This window comes from Psammomys obesus, unplaced genomic scaffold, assembly GCF_907164565.1.
Source record: "Psammomys obesus unplaced genomic scaffold, mPsaObe1.curated_primary_1811, whole genome shotgun sequence".
NCBI lineage: Eukaryota > Metazoa > Chordata > Mammalia > Rodentia > Muridae > Psammomys > Psammomys obesus.
Window position 1 is genome coordinate 2,518,885 of NW_026592732.1, and position 22,871 is coordinate 2,541,755.

At 42.9% G+C, this 22,871-nt stretch overlaps 1 pseudogene; it reads right to left on the reverse strand.

Annotated features, from left to right (window-relative positions):
- Positions 1 to 6,644: 6,644 nt before the first annotated feature.
- On the reverse strand, positions 6,645 to 6,975 carry LOC129682890 (60S ribosomal protein L36-like; annotated as a pseudogene).
- Between the last annotated feature and the right edge of the window lie 15,896 nt (positions 6,976 to 22,871).

Here is a 22,871-nt window from a genome sequence, read left to right on the forward strand (position 1 = left end):
GAGAGAGAGAGAGAGAGAGAGAGAGAGAGAGAGAGAGAGAGAGTAGTAGACTAGATATGACCCCAGTAGACTGAACCTGGCCATGGAGGAGAAAGAGAGGAAAGGAGAGGGGAGAAGGCCAAGGGAGCCAAGTGTTACACCCACTCCAGCGTCGTCAGTGTAGCATATCAATAGATTGTGCTACTAGACGGGAGATACGTTTTCTTCGGGAATACGCTCCCTGGAGGTCACTGGCAATGTGTCCCCCCAACCACCTAAGCCAAAAAGACGTATTCTGAGATTTCTATGCTTTCTCGATTGCGGGGTTGGATTAATGAGCCTTTTGATCTTTCTCTATGATTCTTGGAACAGCACAATTAACTATTCAAGGAAACATATCTTTGATAGATTATTAAAAGCTTTAACAAGAATAGAATGGAAGAAAAATAATCTTAAGAGAAATAATGAATCAGATTTAGTATCAGAAAGCATTACAAGAATAAAAAAAGAAATAGTGGACTCCTCTTTAGGGAAAGAGAGCATGGGAAAGTACAGCTGGCTAGAACGTGTTCCCCTTGGTGTCTTATCTCTAAGGAGGATCGTAAATTTTTAGCAAGACATATGGGAGGATGGTTAACAAAGGTGTATTTAGATTTTGATGCAGAGAAAGATTTTGGCAGGTATCTGACTTAGCTCCTGACTTTCCTCTTCATTGGTTAGCAATAATGAAACTTCAGTTTTAGGTTTCTTTTCCTTTGTCTGCTTTGATCAAACGTTCTCAGGCCAAGATTTCTTGTGGGCACTGCCCTATGTTAAAATATAAACTTTGTATTCTTGGTAAAAGTCTGAATGTTCTGGGAAGTATGCCAACTTTAAGGTATTTCCTCATGTAATCATTATAAAATTATTAGCTTGACTTCAGTAAAATTGCAGCAGATTCAAAGCACTCCTCGGTGTGGCCTCGGTCTGTCAATCTGCCTAACCTGTGTCTTCCTGAGTATCCAAAAACCCTGATTTTCCCACGGTTGTGGGACCCGGCTGGGTCGGTCTGTGGCAGCCAAGAGGACAAAGAGTGGCCAAAATGTCTTGTTTATGTAAGAATCAGAAGCTGGGGAAGGGAAGTCAAGCTCATGGACTGGAGAGGTTTAGGGTAGTGGGTGGGCTGAGAAGGGCTGAGAGGAACCAGTCCCTGGCTCCCTGGGCTTTGGTATGTTCCATAGGCACCACAACTAGCTATTTGTTCTAGGTTTCTTTGGGACCTAACATTAAGCACTGGAAAGAGTTGTAGAGGCTGGAATGACCTGCCCAAAGGTACTTTCACTTCCTGCCCTCACAAAACAAATGAACAAATACTCCTAGAACTTACTGAGACTGTCTATTGTATCTGATCTATAATAAGGACATTGATGGTGACTCTGAGTCCTGGCCCTGCCTTTAGGCCATGTTGTAACTTACTAAGAGACAAGAAAGAGTCTGTGTAGCTAGGGGTCTGTAGGAGCCTAGAGGGGGACATTTAACTCAGCCTTATGGACATCTGAAGGTAGAATCTAAAAGGACAGCAGTTCATGGGTAGACAAGAATTTTCTATTTGGGCTACCATGAGATTTTAATCTCAAATATCACTTTGGTTTGCCACTGAGTTAATTATTCATTCACATGAATTAATTTGCACTTACTTTTTATTGTTGGTTGAGCCTAGTAAGTTTGGAAGTCATTATATACTCCCATTACACTTGTCCTCAACACAAGAATCCTCCTGCCTCTGCCTCCCAAGTGCTGTGATTAAAAGCATGGACAACCACTGTCTGACCTGTACTCTTAGTTTTGCATGCATATAGTCTCTGCACTTAGGAGGCTGAAGCAGGAGGAGTTTGTGAGTCTGAACCAAGCCTTGTCTACAGAGCTAGTTCTAGGACAGCCAAGGCTAGAGAAAGACACTCTGTCTCAAAAAACAAACAAACAAACAAACAACCCAAAAATTTAAAATAAACCCACAAAAATAAAAACCAAACTATGTGTATTTGAATATCAAAGATGCTACTTACTAGCTGTGTAAACCTTGACTTATAGAACCTCTAAGGTCACTTGTTATGGGGTCTCCTTAGATCCAACATAACTCAAACACTATATCAGCACAGATGACAAATATTTATTGTCACTACTGATCAATGAGGACCACAGAACAGCCTCAGGAGCTGAACTGCAACCTTGAGCCAGAATATCACAGAAGATTTAAGCTTGCAAAACACAAACATCTGTGCCAAGTTACTGTTACATTTTTCTCACCGATCAGGATAGGAGTTGGTTTCTGTTCCTGGGAGCATGAACTTGTTTGACTTTGCCAGCAAGACGGAGAAGTTGTCCTTGAGATGTCTGTAATCAGACAACTGTCTCCTTACAACAGAAGCTGTTCATCTATTGAGAAGCTCTTAGCTCTCCTAAGGCCTGGAACCTTGAACTTAGTTTCCCCTTATGATTGAATGGAGCCTAAAACCAAAATGGCAGTATTTAGAAAAATTTTCTTGTTGGGGGATTGTTGCAAAGTTTCTCCTCCTAACCCCAAGCTCCTGGAAAAAAAAGACTTAAGAGACTCAAAATATATTTACAAATACCTAGGCCATGTAGCTAGGCTTCTACTCTGACTAGCTCATGACTTAAAATAACTGATTACCTCTGCTTAGGTACCATGGGTCTGTCCTCCTCACATCTTCCTGGATGAATCTCTCCATGCCTGACTCTATCCCAGAACCCTTTCTTCCTGTCGGATGTCCCACCTTCTATTCTACCTATCCTAAAGGCCACAGGTTTTTTTACTTGACAGGGGATGCATTCATATAATACACAAGATGTTCTCTTGTCAGGGGATGGTATTGTGCACTGTGTATTCAGATGCTGGGTTCTGTGCACTGAGATCTGGTTGTAGTCCTGATGTGCGGGCCCCATGGACCATGCCTCCAGGAGAATCGGCATGGGACTAGCTAGATGGAGCATGTTCAAACACCAAAAATCTCAAAATTGAGATTTAAAATATCCTGAGAATGAAAGGTGTGGGACAAAGTTCTCTCCTGTTTCTGTTCCTGCCTCCGGGGCAATGATGCAACCTCAGGTGGCTACAGGTGGTCAGACATATGAGCTTGTTACCTGATATCTTTACCCATGTAAGTAGAGCATTGCCAGCATCCTAAGTCCTAGTCAATGAGACACATCGTCCTCAAAGCCCCTCCCCACTGCCCAAGGTTTTTATAAGTCCCTGTTTCGCATGAAATAAAACTGTGAGCATCATCTACTTCATTGAAGGACGTATGAGAGTGGCTGTTTATTTAGAGCTGTAACACAGGCTCCCCTTCTCCACGAAGAATTCATCATTAGACTCCCAGATCCTACTTCTGGGCAGGCAGTCACTGCAGAACCACCGTGGTCACAACTAGAATTTGCCTGGCAGCTGTGAGTTTCTGCTGTTGGTCTCTTCCAAGCTGCAGGAGTGAGCTGCTAGCTGTTCCTGAAGCAGCTGCCCAAGTCGTCCAAGTCAGGCTGGACTCTCATTGCCATCTGACCTGGTCTGGGAGCCATGAGCTCCCCGATACCATCTGGCCTGGTATTGGCAGCCCAGCTAAAAGAGTGGTAGTACTTATTGCAGAGAAAAATCTCCTTTTCTTGCACTCCTGACTGGACCAGATTATCTTGTGACACGGACTTTATTCAGTGCCCACCCAGGACCCTGTGTTTCATCCTTTTCTGCCCAGTGACTGGCCACACTCTTCCAGCAGAGAAGTGCACATTTCAGGTGGCGTCCGGATGGCCCTTCTGGGAGATGGAGAACCACAGACACGGGTGTTGTCATTTCTATGAAGAATCTTCTGTCTCAATGTTGTGTAAAAATTGTTCTTCATCATCTCTGATTGGTTAATAAAGAAGCTGATCAGCCTATATCTGGGCAGAGAGGACAGGAGGCAGGAGTTCCGATCCCAGTCAGGGGTCTCAGGTAGGGACCAGAGAAGAGGGAGTGAGGAAGAAGAGCTCATCATGAGGAGTTTGCCATGAGGTAAAAAATGAAGCAGAAGCTGCTAAGGCAAGACTAAGATGGTAAGTAACATGGGACATGTTGCTGGGAAGTAGCCAGGCTAGAATAGGGGTTAGAATAATAGATCAATATCTTCCCCCTGTGGTGCTTTAAATCTTATTAATAAATGTAATAAGTCTCCATGTCATTATTTAGGAGCTAGAATGGAAATGGAAAAAATACTAATATTTTTTTTTACAGTTTCTTTTGCTTGTTCCCAGTATTCCCCTGTCTTTGTGCCTTATTCAAATCCTTGATCAGGGTTTCTCTGTGCAGCTTTGGATGTCCTGGACTTGATTTATAGATCAGGCTGGCCTCAAACTCACAGAGATCTGCCTGCCTCTGCCTTTTAGACTGCTGGGATTACAGCAACACTGTGCCTGGCTGTGAGTTAATTCTTGAATGAATAAATTTAAATAAAGCTTTGAGAATGCAAGGTCCTGTAAGGATTGGAGGAAAAGGAGGGCCAGTGATTCTGTTAACACAGTGAGCAAGTGGTTAGCCAAGGGGACCAATCAAAGAGATTCTGGAACTAGCTATTGGCCTGTTTCCCTTGTTCCTCTCTATCTAATAGGTTTTGTTTTATTCTTCTTAAAGCATTTTGGACTTTTCCTGAATGAATGGCATAAAAACAAGTTTTCCCTAAAGGGAATTTATTTGTGACTTAACATTTCAGCTTAAGGGGGGCAGGGACAATGGACTCTTTCTGTAATTACTACTGGGTGAAGTTGGGGCATCAGCTGCGGACCCAGGAAGGCTGAAATGCTGGTCAAAGGCTGGGCCATTGGGCATTTTTTGAAGCATCTGATTAGCTGATCCAGCTGAAGAGACAGGGAGCAATCACATTGGATGGACTGGTTTATATCAGCTTTTAGCAAGTTCCCAGCTCAGCAGTTTGTAGTCCAAAGGTGCTCCCTGGGTGGAGTCTGTCAGACAAGTAGAAATCTGCTGAGACAGATAGACTAGGGACAGAAGTTTAAAATTCCTAGTAGTTAGGGAAGGAGAGGAATCCCAAGACCAGGGGAAACTCGCATTCTTAGAAGCAAACAGGTGCAGAAACTTAGGCTGTATTTAGCTGGAGTCCATTTGACTTGTAGATGATGGATCCAAGACTTGTAGCATTTTTTAAATTCTCTGAAGCTTATATGAATTTTTAGCTTACAAAAGAAGTTAAAAGTTTAGACATATCAGCAATGCCATTGTACTGAAATCCATATTGTAGAAAAAGCACTTAACAGGTGTCTGTAAAACAACGGGAATATATTCATGCCTTTGAGTTCTTGCAAAAAAAAAAAAACATAGGTGTGATTTTTTTTTTTAATTCAGAAAGCAAGGAATACAGATTGGAAAGAGATGTGTCAGCCCAATAAAAATTATCTTTAAGTTATATCTAGGAGAAAACCAAAGGAAATTCAGAACCCTGAGCTTGTGAGTGAGTAGTAAACAGACAGTGTTCCACCAGCTTATCAGAATTCCATTGACTGTTGTGCCCAGATTGTAAGACCCCCGAGACCACCAGAAACGCCAGACTGATGCAAGCACAAGAGAATCTTTCTATTTACAAGCTCAAGCTTGGGTCACAATCCCTCCCGACATAGCAGATTGGGAGAGTGACAGCCAGCTCCAAGGGAACAGGGTTTTTAAAGAGAAAAACCATAAGCTGGGGCTTCCAAGCCTTAGTGTTCCATGATTGGACAAAAGGTAAAGGAATGGAATGCATTTTGACCTAGTTGGTTATCAGCACCTGGCCAAAGCACAGAAAAGAACAGCTTGCCAAGAGGAGCACTGCGACCTTTCTTAACTGTCCTTATCTTTATTGGTTTGCCTCAGTTGCTATGTCTTATTGCAACTGTCAAGGATATTCTTTTTTTTTTTTCAGAACTCAAGGGTGGGAACCAGAGTACTTCAGGGACAAGCTAACCTTGGATGGAGTCTGAGAATCAACAGGCTTAGTTATGCTAACCTAACCCTTTCATGACTGATGCTAAAGTTATGAATTTCTAAAATCTTAGTATATGAACAGTGTGTGTGTGTGTGTGTGTGTGTGTGTGTGTGTGTGTTTGTGTGTGGGAAAGAAATATGAAACATTTTTCATTTTTATATGTAAGAGCTACTTTTTAACTCTATTTTATTTGGGTTATCTTAATGCCTCTACCTCCGTTCCAGCACCCTAACCCTAGCTGGAGAGAAAGAAGGTTAGAAGAGACAGGGGACAGGGGATGTAGACCTCTTTAGAGTTAGTTCTGGCTGGTTAGGGTCATTGAGTCCTTTGGGAAAATACCAATCTCAGTCTTAGGACATCTAGCAGTCGAGCAACAGCAAACAGCAAATGCAGCAGGATGAACAAGCAGCCTTCTTTCTCCTCCATGTGTCTCCTCGAAGCCTCCTTCCTCTCTCTGGGTTCTGGTAGCTATACCCTCTCAGAGTCCTCAGAATTAAACTAACTGTGGCTGGCAAAGACCACGCCCTCTTCCAGCCACAGGAGGCTGCCATCAGCTGTGGATAAATTAAGGTAGTCCCATTTCCTACACTTGGGACTAAAATAAAAACCTGTTTACATAACGTAACTTAAGTTTCTTTCCTTTTTTTTTATGCAGCACAACGTTTATTGGGGAGGGGCATCAGTCTTCTTGGCTGCTGCCTTCCTCATAGCTGCCAGCACATAGCTCAGCTCCTCCGGCTTCCTCTTGGCTAGGGTGTGTGTGCCCATCCTCTTCTTGATGAACTTGAGCACGCTTGTCCTTAGCCACCTTGAGCAGCTCCATGGAGCACTCGTGCTCATGGGCGCAAAGCCGCACACCTCCCTGACCATGTCCCCCACGAACTTGGTCTGCTTGGAGGCGCCCATGGGGCCAGCTGTGCCTTGTCTTGCTGACATTCTTTGTCACTTTGTGGCCCTTGTTGAGGCCAATGGCCATGAGGTAGCGCAGGGACATGGCTGCCGCTCTCCCGATGGTGGCCAAGACTGAGTTTTTAAAGGAACCAAAACTTCCATTACATTTATATATCTTAAATCTTCTTATATCTCTATAACTTGAATTTATACATCCTAAATCATTTTCTTAGACCCTCAGAACGTATGTAAGCTTTCAGATCCTCAGACCTTTACACATTTTAGAACATTTTCTTTTTTTTAAAAGCAGTTTTTAAAACCAACTTATTTTTATTTTGTGTGCATTTGTGTTTTGACTGGATGTATGTCTGTGTGAGGGTGTTGGGTCCCCTAGAACATGAGTTACAGACAGTTGTGAATTGCCTTGTGGGTGTTGGGAATTGAACTCTGGTCCTCTGGAAGAGCTGTCAGTGCTCTTAACCACCGAGCCATCTCTCCAGCCCTGGAACATCTTCTTAGACTTTTAGAACTTGTGTATATTTTTAAACCCTTTTCTTTCCATCTAATCATTTATTTATTTATCACTGAGAGCAGTCATTGCAAAGCAGGTTCTTATAAATAAAGAAACAGTAAAAAGTTACATCTGAAACTCGTTCACATTTTAATATGAAGCCTGTTAGCAAGGCAAACCTGTCTGCCTTTCTTTAAGCAGAGACCTGGTTGATGCAGAAAAAGCACAGCTTGATTTTTACATATGACATGGGCTCATAAGGTGGGTACAACCTTTGGGGTAGGAGCTGGTTGCCCACTGCTGCCAAGTGGACACACCTACAGTTAGCCCAGCCGTCAATGCCATCAGAGATCTGAGAAGAATAAATTATAGCAGGAAGTACAATCCAAATGGTCTATGTATCAAGTAAATCAACAGAGGCTTACCCATTACTGAGATGGCCATCCCATCAGGTTCCTGTGGTGTTGATAGTTCTCGGGGTAGTATTGGTGTTCAGCTGCCATGCCCAGCAAATCTGAGAGGTGGTGGAGGAGGAACATGGGAGAGACCGACCTCACTGTGTCTAGGCAAAGTGCAGCAACCAGCTCTTTGGTGTCTGGCTTGTAGACAGTTCAGGCCAGGCAGGCCCCTAGCAGTGGGCGAGGCATTGGGGCAGTCTTCATCAGTGGTTACCATAACTCAGGTGGAGTCCTCTGCTGCTAAGTCCATTATCTTTTTGGAGACTTTGGGGCTTATTGCTCGGACCTGAGAGTCTCTTTCATATTAAGTTTAAATATATTTTTAAAAATTTGTTTATTTTTTATTCACTTTATATTCTGGTTGTAGCCCCACTCCTCCTTCCCTCCCAGTTCCACCCATGCTCCCTCTCCTTCCTCCCTCAACTCTTCCTCAGAGAAGAGGGGCTCTCTTTCCCATCCACCCCACCTCATCAAGTTGCATTGAAAGGATCAACTAACTTTGTAACCTATATGTCTTTTAAAGCCTATAGTTTTGAGTTTTAGGTCCAGGTTAAGCTAAAGCCTTTTAGTACCTTTCCAGAGAATGGAGGAATGTGACCCTATCTGTGAGGACAGATATAAAAAAAGTGAGCAAGCAATGAATGACCTCAATGACTGAGCAAGCAATGACTCAGCAAAAAGAATGACTAGACCCTTGCCTTCGAGACAGTGTTTCTTAGCAACCAACCCAGATGACCTCAATCCTTCTTCTGAGTAGCTCCTGACCTGCAGCCAAAAGCCCGCAGCCCTGATCTTCAAGGATGAGCTAGCCACCCCCACCTTTAATTGCAGCTGCACCCACACTTGGCAGGACTGTCCAAGCTTGAGCACCTAAGACTAACCAATTATCTTACTTTATGGCTTCCTCATCCAATCTTAAATTGCCAAGACTGCAACTTCAAAATTCCTGCACTTTGTCTTTTAAAAACCCAAGGCCTTTGTCTCCTGGTGCCACTCTTTGCTGACCGGCAGGGGTGACCCCATTGTGCAATGGTTAAAATAAACCTCTTGCTTTTGCATCGAGTTGTGGTCTACGGGAATTCCCGGGAAGGGTGAGATCTTGAACTCCTGAGCTGTGAGACCCCAGGTCTTACAGCATCAGGACTGAGCATGTCCTTTTCCCCTGTGGCCTGGCAAGGCAGTCCTACCTGGGGAAAGTGATCAAAAGCTTCCAAGTGAGTCTGTGTCCCATGCAGTCCTCCCTTCCCTTACTAGGTGATCCACATGAAGCCTAAGCTGTCCATCTGCTACATCTGTGTAGGGGACCTAGGATCAGTCTATGCATGGTCCTTGGTTTATATGTCAGTCTCCGCAAGCCCCTCTGGGCCCTGGTTAATTGACCCCATTGGTCTTCTTGTGGAGCTCCTGTCACCTCCAGGTCCTAAGTTTAAATATCTTCAATGCCACATTTTACAGCTATCTGAGAGGTCTGAGGGCCAGTATCTACCAAGCATATCTGAGTTAAACAATCCTTGTCTGTTTTTAGTTAATTGCTTTAGATTATATCTTGAAAACGTAAAACAGGAGAATAAATAAGACCTATTCCTGTAATTAACCACATTAGTATTTAGCATGACTACAAATACAGCTCTGAACATCTTAAAGAATCTGATCATTTATAAGGTGACTATTAACTTGTATTTTAAAATACTTAACAGTTTAAAGGAAAAATGAAAATTTCTGAATTCAAGCTCTTTCAGAATCAAGATTTGGAAACTTGGGAACTTTCTTGATCATTACATCATACATTATAGAACATAACAGTTCCTTGTCTGTCTCAGTTTACAAAACATAGCTACATCTTTATAATGCCAGTAGAAACAAGAGATTAGACATTTATCTTTGAATCTGCCTCTATTAGCCTGAATAGACCTTATGTAAAGAAAGACATATTTTTTTTTCTTCAAGACAGGGTTTCTCTTTGGAGGTGGTGGTGGTAATTTTGGTCGTGGTGGAAACTTTGGTAGAAGAGGAGGCTATGGTTGTGGAGTGGTAGCAGCAGAGGTAGTTATGGAGGTGGTGATGGTGGATATAACGGATTTGGAGGTGATGGTGGCAACTATGGTGGTAGCCCTGGTTACAGTAGTAGAGGAGGCTGTGGTGGTGGAGGACCAGGATACGGAAACCAAGGTGGTGGATATGGTGAGGAGGATATGATGGTTATAATGAAGGAGGAAATTTGGTGGAGGTAACTATGGTGGTGGTGGGAACTATAATGACTTTGGAAATTATAGTGGACAACAGCAATTGAATTATGGACCCATGAAAGGAGGCAGTTTTGGTGGAAGAAGCTCAGGCAGTCCCTATGGTGGTGGCTATGGATCTGGTGGTGGAAGTGGTGGATATGGTAGCAGACGGTTTAAAAAAGGTGACAGTTCTTAGCAGGAGAGAGAACGAGGAGTTGTCAGGAAAGCTGCAGGTTACTTTGAGACAGTCCGTCCCAAATGCATTAGAGGAACTGTAAAAATCTGCCACAGGAGGAACGACGATCCATAGTCAGAAAAGTTACTGCAGCTTAAACAGAAAACCATTCTTGTTCAGGACTGTCATAGCTACAGTTTGCAAAAAGTGCAGCTATTGATTAATGCAATGTAGTGTCAATTAGATGTACATTCCTGAGATCTTTTATCTGTTGTAGCTTTTTCTTTTTCTTTTTCTTTTCATTACATCAGGTATATTGCTCTGTAAATTGTGGTAGTGGTACCAGGAATAAGAAATTAAGAAATTTTTAACTTTTCAATATTTGTGTAGTTCAGTTTTTCTACATTTTAGTACAGAAACTTTAACAAAATGCAGTTTTGAAGGTGTTTCCTTGTGAGTTAACCAGTAAAGAAGATCATTGTTAATTACTATTTTGTATGAATTTTGCTAAAGTTAACTGTAAAGAAACACCTACTGACTTTCAGCTTAAGGGGAAATCTATTCTCCCCATTTCCAAAACCATAATGATTGGGCACTGTCATGTGGAGAGAATAGATACTTGTATGTTTGCAATGTGTGTTTTAGATAATTAGGATTGGGTAATAAAAATAGCATTTGTGAATTTAATAGCACTAAGATTGCCTTCAAATGAAAAAGATCTCAAAAGTTCCTATTTGGTTTTTGTGCATTTTCTTTCAAAATGTAATCATGGTGTTAGTGTGTTAGATTTATTGAGGGCTAGCCATGTCAAGAACATCTCCACTGCAGACACTTACCTTGGTCACATTGAAACTGCTGCCGAGTGTTTGCGGCCTGAAGAGTTTATACTGTCCTCTACTTACCAAGGGTGGTAGATGGGTTTCATCTCCCAGTTTAACAGTCTTTTAATACAGAACCACCAAGTTTTGCTGTGACTGGGTAAACTGGTGGGTACCTGGTTTGTTCTTTCAAATCTAAGGTCTCAAAGCCTGTTGGTATGGTGGTTACTTCCCTTGGATAAGTTCCCACGCACAACTTTTCAGAGCAAAGGAATAAAAAAAAAAAAAAAAAAAAGACTGGTTTCAACCCTTGACTGGCTGGCATGCTTTCCTGTTTATATACTATTCATTTTGCTGGATGATGAAACCAAGGATAGGAAGGTGTCATTGTCCAAACAAAGCAGCAGAAAATGTAGCACAGTTGCTTAGTGTAAGCACTCCACTTCCCAAAGATCTGAATTCAAATTCAGATGGTCTTGAGTGCTTAAATCTCCAAAGAACCCATGGTTATTCTTTGTATATATCTCATCCTAAAAGATGTTGGTGTGAGTTACAATTGTTTGGAGACCCTGGTTGAGAGGAGTTTTGTATGCTGGGGTCGTATATATAAAGAATGTCTACTGTTGTGCCAGCTAGTGCTTAACAATTTCATTCAATCCCTATGTGCTCTGCTGTTACTTTCTTTGGTAGTTAAACGTCGAATTAAAATTTTTACTTGGTTTTTAAAGTATAAGCTAAACAAGCAATAAAAAGGGAAATGGGGGAAAAAAAAGACAGGGTTTCTTTGTGTAGTCCTGGATGTCCTGGAACTCACTCTATAGAACAGGCTGATCTTGAACCCACAGAGATCCACCTGCCTCTGTCTCCCAAGTGGTGGTGTTAAAGGTATGCACCACCATCACCCAGCTGGAGAGACTTATTTTTAAGCCAGTGATTCTCAATTTTTTTTCTGTAACTCTTTAATATAGTATTTTTTTTAATGTTGTGGTGACACCAATCATAAAATAAGCATATGATTTACAGGCAATTCTAGTCTACCCATATAAAAAGGTCTTTTGACCCATAAAGGGTTGCCACTCATAGGGTGAGGAATTCTTCCAAGTTCTTTATCAAACTGCCCAAGGTCATTGTCTTATGGCATCATAAGACAGGAATTCTTTAGTCTCTAATGTTTAGCTGTGGCCCTAATTTTTTTTTTTTAAATTTACCTATTCATCAGGATTATATATTTAAAAAGACATTATAATAAAATACCTGATAAACTTAAAAATGTCCCATAGCCTTATAAACTTAAGCATTTTAAAAGGCTGCTCTTAAGGGGCTGGAGAGATGGCTCAGCGGTTAAGAGCACTGTCTGCCCTTCCAGAGGTCCTGAGTTCAATTCCCTGTGGCCACATGGTGGCTCACAACCATTTATAGTGTGAACTGAGTCTCTCTTCTAGTGTGCAGGTGTAAATGCAGATAGAACACTCATATACATAAAATAAAAGAATCTTTTTTTAAAAAGTCCAGTTTCCAATTTTCTATAAAACTCTAAAATTTTCTTTAAAGATGTTTAAAATCTCTTAATTGTATGTTTTTGCAATATTAAAATAAAGTACCTTTAAAAAAGAGTGAAGACTCAGAGCATAACCATAATTTTTAGAAGACAGAACCAAGTTTTAACAATGGAAACGATTTAGTGTCTCTAAAATCAACGTCAAGTGGATTACTTTGTCGTTATAAAGTCTGGCTGCCATCAAGACATGTTCTGTATGCACATGCACGGATTTGCAGCTGTGACATCTCATTAAACCATCATTGTTTTAAATCCTGTCTTTCGTAAACCTGTTTTAAGACATGACACGACAGTAATTATATTAAAATCTCATCACAATTTAAAATTACTTTTGGTCATTACTTTTTGCCATTTGTTGCTGCCCAGAATGGCTCCAACCCTGAATTCTGAGTTTTAAGCGAACTTTTTGTTATAGATGTTATAGATTTTGAACCATGCCTGACAATTTATCAGAAATGATCTATAACCAAGACATACAGAACACAGTAAACTCACGCATTTAAGAGCAGTCAGAGTCCAAGCTGTAGCACCCATGCTGGGCCGTTAGCCAGGGGTGCGGTGCTCCAACAGCAACACCCGTTTATCAGTTTTGCTGTCCCAATCCAGCCTCTTTTTCTCTGGAAATCTTTGAAGTGAGTTAAAATTGTCCAGGGGTGAACCTCTGGCAGATGAGGTTTGCCTCATTTCTCTGAATATGAAACACAGAGCAACAATCGAGCAACTAAATGAAATTATAGACATGAAACGACGGATACGGACAGGCTGGTACGCCAAGGACAACGAATAGAGTTGAGGAGGAGATGAAAGAGAACCAGGTGTCCCACCACTGACACCCAGAACCAGAACCTGCTGTTCCCCCAGAGGGAACCAGGGAGAAAGCAGGATGTCTCCCAACCTCCTCTGACTCTAGAAACAATACTGCATCCATTTCTCCTTTCTTGGGTCTCAGAGAGGTGCCAACCTGAAAACAGAAGACAGGCTTACCGCAAAATGAAGTCCCTGAATGAGGATGATTACAAACCATTGGGAAATGCATGATTGCATTTCCAATCCAATCCAATCCAATGATTGGATTGGATTCCAATCCAATCATGCATTTCCCAATCAACATACCAAACGTTATAAGGTACGCCTAGATCTAGTATAACCTCTACTGATCTATCAGGGCTGCAGAACAGACTCAGGAGCTGAACCGCAGCCCCAAGCCAGAATATCACAGAATGGTTCAGCTTGCAAACCACAAACATCTGTGCCAAGTTATTGTTACATTTTTCTACCAGCCAGGATCAGAGTTGGTTCCTGGGCCTGGTAATATGAACTTGTTTGCCCATGCCACCAAGATGGAGAAGTTGTCCTTGAGATGGCAGGATTCAGACAACTGTTTCCTGACAACAGAAGATGTTCAATTTTTGGGAAGTCCTCAGTACCCGTAGGGCCTGGGACTTTGAACTTAGTTTCTCCCTGTGATTAAATGGAGACTGAAAACAAAATGGTAGTACTTAGAATAAATTTCTTTTCGTTGTTCCCAACAACTGTCAGGAGTATTTAGCTTACTCTGTCTAATAAGCATTTAAAAAAAAAAAAAAGGCAGGCATAGTGGCACAAGCCTTTAATTCCAGCACTTGGGAGGCAGAAGCAGGCAGACCTCTGTGAGTTCAAGGCCATCCTGATTTACATAGTGAAAGTCTATCTCAATAAAATAAAATAAAAATAAAAAGTCTTAAGTGCTTTAGAATGAGCCCAAATACAATATTTATCCTTTGTTTTAGTCTGCTTGAAACAGGCTTTCCTGCTGCCCGTTCTGGCCTGGGATCATGAGCAGCTGAGGTTGACTTGGGCTTCTGGTCTTCCTGCCTCCTGCTCCCCAGGGCGAGGAGGACAGGGAGGTGCAGCACTCCCAGATGCCCTGGTGCTGGGGTCTGACCCGGGATGTGCTAGGCCATCACTCTGCCTGCTGCATCCTTAGCCCAGTGAGGACTTCCATTAGAGACGCAGGCACAGCCCAGCAGCACAGGGAGCACAAGGCCTCTCTGAAGCCTTCCACAGGAAGATGCAGCCACATCCTCTTTCCAGGATTACAGTCACTTCCCCCTGCACATCCTGCACATCCACACAGGATGTCATCCTCCTGACACAGCTGCTCCTGGGCACCTGTCCTGGAACAGAGCTCTGATTGGTAACACCGCGATCATAGATAAGTTTCCTTCAACAATCATGATCTAGCTACTTATTTCCTGGATGTAAATTCTACCTTCAGGGCATCTGGATGATCATCTGGGTTTCTGTGTCACAACCATCATGTAGAGAGGCCATCGATTCTCTCTGGCACTGACAGAAGCAGGCCAGGATACAGCAGAGGTCATCCTTGGGGTGAGCTGCTGTTCTCTAGGGGCACAGGGCAGGCCTCAGCCTTGCTGCTCACTTTGTGGTGGGGAGGACTGAAACATGGAGAAGCAGGGGTGGGAGGTAGCACTGGGAGTGGAGGGGACAGCGTCATGGTCACAGACCCACCCACAGTCTATGTGATCCTGGAAGGTGCTGCTGCCGACGAGGAGCTCAGGAGGAAGAAGCAGAGCGTGGAACACGGGAGCAGGGCTGTACTTGAAGCCGGTCTCCACAGAAGAGGGGACCGAGGAGGAAGCAGAGACCATGAAGTCCCAGGAGGGGGCTCTGCTGAGAACTAGCCTGGGTCTCCTCTCTACATGACCTTTGTGATGCGAAAACTGAGCAGAACATCCGGAGGGTCCTAAACATGCAATGTACACCCAGAAGGGATGTGACAGAGATGTCTCCTAGGGCTAGGATGTGAGTAACTGGATCACGATTGTGGAAGGGGATTTATCTACGATCAGTGGCGTCACGCGTCACAGTCCTGTTCCAGGACAGGTGCCCAGGGCCATCACTCAAACAAACAAGAGAAAAAGAAAAAGGAAAAGAAGAAGGGGGGAAAAAGCACAAATATTGTAGTTGGGAACATTTTAAAGCACGTGAGAAGGTTTTTATTTTTTTAAAGCATATTAGACAGAGATAGTTAAATAGTCTCGACACCGACCTTACAGCTAGTAAGTGATGTTTAAGTACATCAGTTTTGCATGTGTATGGTCTCTACATTTGGGGGGCTGAGTCAGGATTCTTTCGTTGGAGACAAGTGTGAAGGGAACACATACCGAGTTCCAGCCTAACTAGGCTCAACAAACAGTGAAAAGTAAACATAAACAAATGAGAATGAATAATTAATTCAGTGGGAAAGCAATGGGATAATTGGGACTAAATCTCACAGGGTAGCCAAAAGGCAAAGTTCTTGTTCACTCCCTAACTGCTGTCTCTTCCAGTTCTTCTTTCAGATGTCCACCAGGCTGAGTCAGATGTCCCCCTGTAGGCTCGTACAGCCCCGGGCTCCCCTGGCTCTTTTCTGTCTCTTGGTGAGTTTTTCTCTCTCACGGTGTAAGGGCAGGTGGGCCAGGACACCCGTAGTCACCACCAATGTTTCTATCTCGGATCAGGGAACAGGGCTCAGGAGGTTAGGGGCGCTTTGTGTTGTTGTGTTGCGTTTTGTTTTTTGCGGGTGAAAGAAACTGAGCAGGGCTTTCTCTGCCCTGCAGACGCTTTCCAGTGCTTGAGAATGTGAGTGGAACGCCATCTTCTTATCCCCACCCTGCCATCACACGTGGACACAATCCACTACAGGACAAATGAATGAGCAGCTGACGAATCACACAGGAAGAAGTGGGGGCTGCCGGCTTGAACCTCCACCAAGATTTCCCAGTGAGACCCTGGAGGCCTGCACAGCCAGAGGTCACATCAACCAGAGCTGGATCAACATGTGGGGCTTGAGGTCTGGGTGTCAATCAGAGAGAGGCACAGGGTGTAAAAACAATTAAAAATGAATAAACAAATAAAATAAGCAATACATTTGCAGAACATCTTAAGGTGCTGGGTCATTTTCATCACAGGCAGTGAGAACATCGGGGGTTGGAGTAGGAGAGCTGCCCTATGGACCCAGCTGCCCAGGGCCCTCTTCCTGACCAGGGATCGTGTCCATGTGCAAAAGCTGCAGAGAAAGGACGTCAGAATGAGGGAAAGTGGGTGTTGTAGAAAATTAATATTTATATTGACTTATCTTTTAGTTAAACACTGTTATTCCTAAACTAGCTGTATGCCCAAGTCACCACACAGAGACTAGGATTTATTTAATTAACCTAGAGCACAATGCTGGGCAATAGTTAACTCCATCCTAAACCTCCAAGCCCGCATAGTTTTCTCCCATTCAGATTTCCCATATTAAACTTGCTTTTAGTCATATTTTAGGTCCCTCCAGTTTATCTCTCCTCATGGCTCCAAGTCCTCTCATGCTGATCTTTGCTCTCCTACTCCTCCCACTCACTTCCTTCTCCTCCCCTCCGGAACAGGATGTCCCACTCTATTTCTCCATTGCACAGCCCTGGCTGGTTGTTTAATTGACAATTACAGAGAACAAATGGTGACATGTTTACACAAACTTGAGACAGGTGATGCTTAGAATAAGCATCACAATGCAATGTCCAGATTGAAACCAGATAGTGAGGTAGGGAAATCAGCATTTGAATGAACAAGGGTAAATTGTATACATTCCACAAGACCATTATACCAACAGTGGGGTAAGCTCAGGAGCTAGAGACCCAGGACAATCAGAACGGTAGGTTTAAGTGGGGTCTGGGAATAGATGACATCCAGTCATGACTTATTTTATCAGCTGTGGGCATCTAATCATCATTTATAAATTAAGAAGTTTGAACACAGCCTCCTCTAATCTCAGCACTGGGAGAGACAGGGTTCTGCTGCCTCCTCTGCAGCCCTCTGTGGAGAACAGCTTCAAGCTCAGCCCTGCTTCCAAACTCCCTGCTCTGCTGTCAGTGCTGCTGTCTTTCTGCCTTTTAGATCATTCTCCTGGACCAGATATAATCCCTAACGAGGCATGTTAAAGAGAAATAAGATATACAGTTTGACCAGCACGATCTGTATCTATTTTAATATCTGTCAAAATTCACTTCAGACCAACACCAATCAGAAAATATAGGCAAAGGTAGTATATATTCATTAAAGGGAAAAACCTTTAACTCATTAAAGGGAAAAACCACCAAAAAGATATAGCAAATGCAAACATTTATGCATCCCGACTTCATAAAAGAAACATGAGCACATCTAAAATCACTTATCAAGACATTTTCCCACCTTGAGTTTCTGCTATGGTTTCCCTCAATAATGGAGTGTAAGCTGTAAAGTGAAATAGAGTCTTTACTTCCCCAACTTCATTTTGGTCAGAGTTTCCTAGAAGAGAGGCCAGGAGGCCATTGGTGAAGGTGAAGTCTCAGTTGCAGTGGAGACTCTGGCGTTTTAGAGATGTCAGGACCAGGGGATAAACAGCAAGAACAGCAGGTGTGGAAGGATCTAGCCTGAGCCAGTGAGAAAAGCTGTGTGGGCTGCAGTGGGCAGAGCTGGAGATCTGGACTGCGAAAGCTCTGTGGCACCCAGAAAATCATGAGTGAGTCTCAGATGAAAACCAATGAGCTATAGGATTTGAGCTACACTGCTAGATTGTGTTTTTGCTTAAGTGTGATTGTTTTTGAGTCTTGATTCTTCTTCTTGGAGTAGAATTAATAACTTGTTTTTTATTCTAAAAGAGCCCACAGTTAAGATAGTGGTTATTGAAAAGAGACATTGAACTTTCAAGGGATAACATTTGTAAAGAATGTGGTATCTCTAAAGTTGTATCGAATAGTGTGATAATATTAATGTGACCTGCGGGGAAACAAGAGAGGAAAGGTTATGATTTGGTAGTGACATGTTTGTGTGTCAGGCTGAAAAAACATGGACTTGTGATGGCCAGCTTCATAGCCAAAGGAAGAAGGAAACTTCCCTCTCCTCTCTCTCTTCTCTCTCTCTCTGTCTCTTTCAGTTTTTTGAGATAGGATTTCTCTGTGTAAACTTAGCTCTCCTAGACTCACTATGTAGACCAAGCTGGCCTCAAACTCACAGAGATCCATCTTCTTCTGCCTCCCTGAGTGCCGGGATTACAGGCGTGTACCACCATACTTGGTTGAAACCTTATCTCATTAACTGCATTTAACAGTTAGCCTGTGGAGCATATTTGAAGCGAAAGTTTCTGGTTTCCTTGAAAACTCAGTTTTGTCATCTGATGTTTTGCTGTGGTTTTACTTGTGCGAGGGCATGCAATGTTTTACTGTGAGATCTCATGTTTGAGGGGCATGACTTTGGCCAGCTGAGAACATCTATGAGTGTACTCTGAGGAGAGGAGATACATAGAGGCCTACACAAAGTGAGACATTGCATTTTGGATTGACATTGCGTACCTGATATTCGTACTTCAACACTTGACTTCACAGAGAGAAATGTTCCAGAAAACTTCTTGGTGCAATCCAATGGAATTTGAGTCTTGCAGATTTTCCTGACTTCATGTTGCTGCTTGGTGTTGGCCTTTGGACTGACTGGTGGTTTCCTGATGACTGAGTTTGATAAAAGAGGTCTATAGTCCTTTTCCTTACTAATCTACTTAAGGTTGGGAGTTGAAAGGGAAGGAAGGTGTTTAAGAACCCTAAATAAAGTAGGTTTGGTAAAAAAAAAAAAAAAAAAAACTAAGCCTACACATGTTCTTGATTAATGATTGATGTGAGAGGGCCAGCTCACTGTAAACTTATCATCCATAGACAGTTGAGCCTTGACCAGCAGTTCTTTTTTTTTTTAATTTTATTTTTTTCTTATCAGTTACATTTCATTAACTCTGTATCCCAGCCGTGTCCCGCTCCCTCATTCCCTCCCTCATCTCCACCCTGCCCCTTTCCAAGTCCACTGATGGGGGGGACCTCCTCCCCATTCATCTGACCCTGCTTTCTCAGGTATCTTCAGGACTGGCTGCGAAGCCCTCCTCTGTGGCCTAACAGGACTTATCTTCCCTTGGGGGGTGGGGAGGCCAAAGAGCCAGTCATTGAGTTCCTGTTAGAAATAGTCCTTGTTCCCCTCACTATGGGAAACCAATTGGTTACTGAGCTACCACAGGCTACATCTGAGCAGAGGTTCTAGGTTACATTCATACATGGTCCTTGGTTGCATGTCAGTCTCAGAAAAGACCCTGTGCCCAGATATATTTGGTCCTTGTGGGGCTTCTATCCTTTCCCCATCATACTAACTCCCCTTCTTTCATATGATTCCCTGTACTCTGCCGAAGGTTTGGTCATGAGTCTTTGTATCTGCTTTGAAAACACTGCTAGTTAGAGTCTTTCAGATGGGCTCAGTAGACTCCTGTCATATGTTCATTGCACATCCCATCTGTCTTTCTAAACGAGGATTGATAATCTTACCCCATGTCAGCTCTCTTGATTATCTTTTTTAGGTGTATAGATTTCATTATGTTTATATCTTATAGGTCTATATAAGTGAGTATATACCGTGTTTGTCTTTCTCCTTCTGGGATATTTCACTCAGGATGATCTTTTCTAGATCCCACCATTTGCCTGCAAATTTCAAGATTTCCTCCTTTTTGATTGCTGAGTAGTATTCCATTGTGTAAAAATACCACAATTTCTGTACCCATTCCTCCGTTGATGGACATCTGGGTTGCTTCCAGCTTCTGGCTATTACAAATAAAGCTGCTGTAAACATGGTTGAGCAAGTATTCCTTTTGTGTACTTGAGCAAAGTTTGGGTATATACCTAGCAGTGGTATAACTGGGTCTTGAGGAAGCACTATTCCTAATTGTCTTAGAAAGTGCCAGATAGATTTCCAGAGTGGTTGTACCAGTTTACATTCCCACCAGCAGTGGAGGAGGGTTCCCCTTTCTCCACAACCTCTCCAGCATGTGTTGTCACTTGAATTTTTCATCTTGGCCATTCTGATGGGTGTAAGGTGAAATCTCAGGGTCATTTTGATTTGCATTTCCCTGATGGCTAATGAGGTTGAGCATTTCTTTAAGTGTTTCTCTGCCATTCGATATTCCTCTGTCGAGAATTCTCTTTTTAGCTCGACCAGCAGTTCTTAACCTCTGGGTTTCTACCCCTTTGGGGGGGTCAAATGATCATTTCACAGGGGTTACACAGTAGGTATCCTGCATATCAGATATCTCCATTACAACTCATAACAGTAGCAACATCACAGTTATGAAGTAGCAACAAGAGAAAGTGTATTAAAGTCAAAGCACTAGGAAGGTTGAGAACCAGTGGCCTAGACTGTCTAAGAAATACTCCTGAACATGAACTTGGAAGTAAGCCAGTAAGTATAATTCCTTCATGGGCTCTGTTTCACTTCCTGCCTTCTGGTTTCCACCTTGAGTGCCTGCCTTGTCTTCCCTGGATGATGAGTGGTAAACCGTAAGCTGAAATAAACCCTTTCCTCTACTAACTAGGCTTCATCATGGTGTTTAGCACAGCAATGGAAATCAAACAAGTATAGGCAGGCACCTAAGACTTGAGAATAGCTTGGTCTACTTAGTGAGACCTAACTGGCCAGGGCTGCACGGTGAAGTTTCACCCCCACGCAACCCTCAAGCCCGGAAATGCAAACATGAGGAAACAAATAAGAACAGGTGAGACAAGCCCTGAGAGTGGCTGAGGAGGGGACCCCAGTGGGGGGGAAGAGGCCCTGAGAGGAGATTCACTTTCTGCCTGACTCCTGAGGGGAAAGGACACAGGGAGGAACAGAGGCTGTGCAGCTGGAAGCTTCAGGGAACAAGAAGTATTAAGAAGGGGAGCCAGATTATACTTTGTTCAAACTGAGTCACCATTACCTGCTGCATTTTCCCTAGGTGATGGACTCTGGGGTCCAGGCAGGGGTGACCATCGGGGGAGAGGGGGAGGAAATTTCTACTAGAAATGGGTGGAGGCAGCGTACACACAAGGACTGCAATGGATGGTGCAGGCTTTGTGGATTGGGGTCAGTCAAGGGTGTGGAAGGGAGATCAGGACCTTGAGGTTGTGCGTCACATTGGGGCCACTTGGGGTCTCTAGGCAAGAGGACGTTGTAAGAAGAGTGTCAGGAGAAAGAGATGTGTTTGTAGGGCAGGGAGCTTTTAAAAGAAGACGTGGGATAGGATGTTGGATGTACAAAGCAAACAATAGAAAAATCTAAGTGAAAGTGACATTTTTCTCAATGTGCCATTGACTACCTCTAAATTGATTGACTTAGTGCAATTAGCTAACAGTCGCTGGCAATTAAAATATATAGAAAGTAACAAAAAGGCAGCCTGCTTTCCTTACACTGTAAAGGACGTATAAAGAAAAATTATGAAATGGACAATTCACAACGATTAATTAGCAAGAACTGGGAAAATGCATGTGAGGTCCAAGGAGATGCTAAAAATAAATACAAAATCCATTTTTTAAAGTGGGTGTCTGTTGTAGCCTGCTTTTTGAGACAAAGCTGCAGCCATTTTTGTATTCAGCGTCCATTTTGTTTCTACGGTGAGATTAAGTTCAAATTTTTTAAACTTTTCAACTCTGCTTCCTGGAAGCTATTGTTCATAGCTGACCTTATGATTCAATAGTGTCATAACTCATACTCGGTTATCTATACAGTTGGCTACACTCTGGTTGCACTCTGCTGTCTATGCACGCTGGTTGCACTCGGTTGCACTTGGGCTGCACCCTGGAAGACCCTCACTCACCTCACCTAGAACCAATCAGCTTAAAGTTTAGCTGATAATACTTCGTGTAGTTAGCCAAAGCTGTAGTATTGCTTTGTACTGCCCTCGCCATGTCTTTTGCATTTGGTTGTTTTTCTATAAAAACCCTGCTTTGAGACCTTGTAGAGTCACAGTCAGGCTCCGGAGTCCTGACTGTGGCCCTGATGGGTCAGCTTGGAGAGACGTTCTAGTAAACCATCCGCATCTAACTGAGACCGGAGTCTGAGTGGTTTGTGTGGCTGTTCTTATACCACAACAGTGTCCTGTCAGAACTAAAAGATTCTGGTGCTACCTCGTTACTCTTCTCTCCTTTTGACATTGCCTCCTCATTCTGAATCTCCACACAGCAAAATTCAAAACTTTTTTTTTTTTAAAAGGAAAATGTAATAGCCGTTTAAACATTAAAAAACAAAGAACAAAACAAAAAACCAAGGAGAGACTTCATGCTGTGTGAAAATGTCCCATGTGCAAAGAGCTCTTGCCTGCAGGAAGCCTTCTTGTAACAACCGACCAAAGGCTGCTCTTTTTTTCTTTTCTTTTCTTTTCTTTTCTTTTCTTTTCTTTTCTTTTCTTTTCTTTTCTTT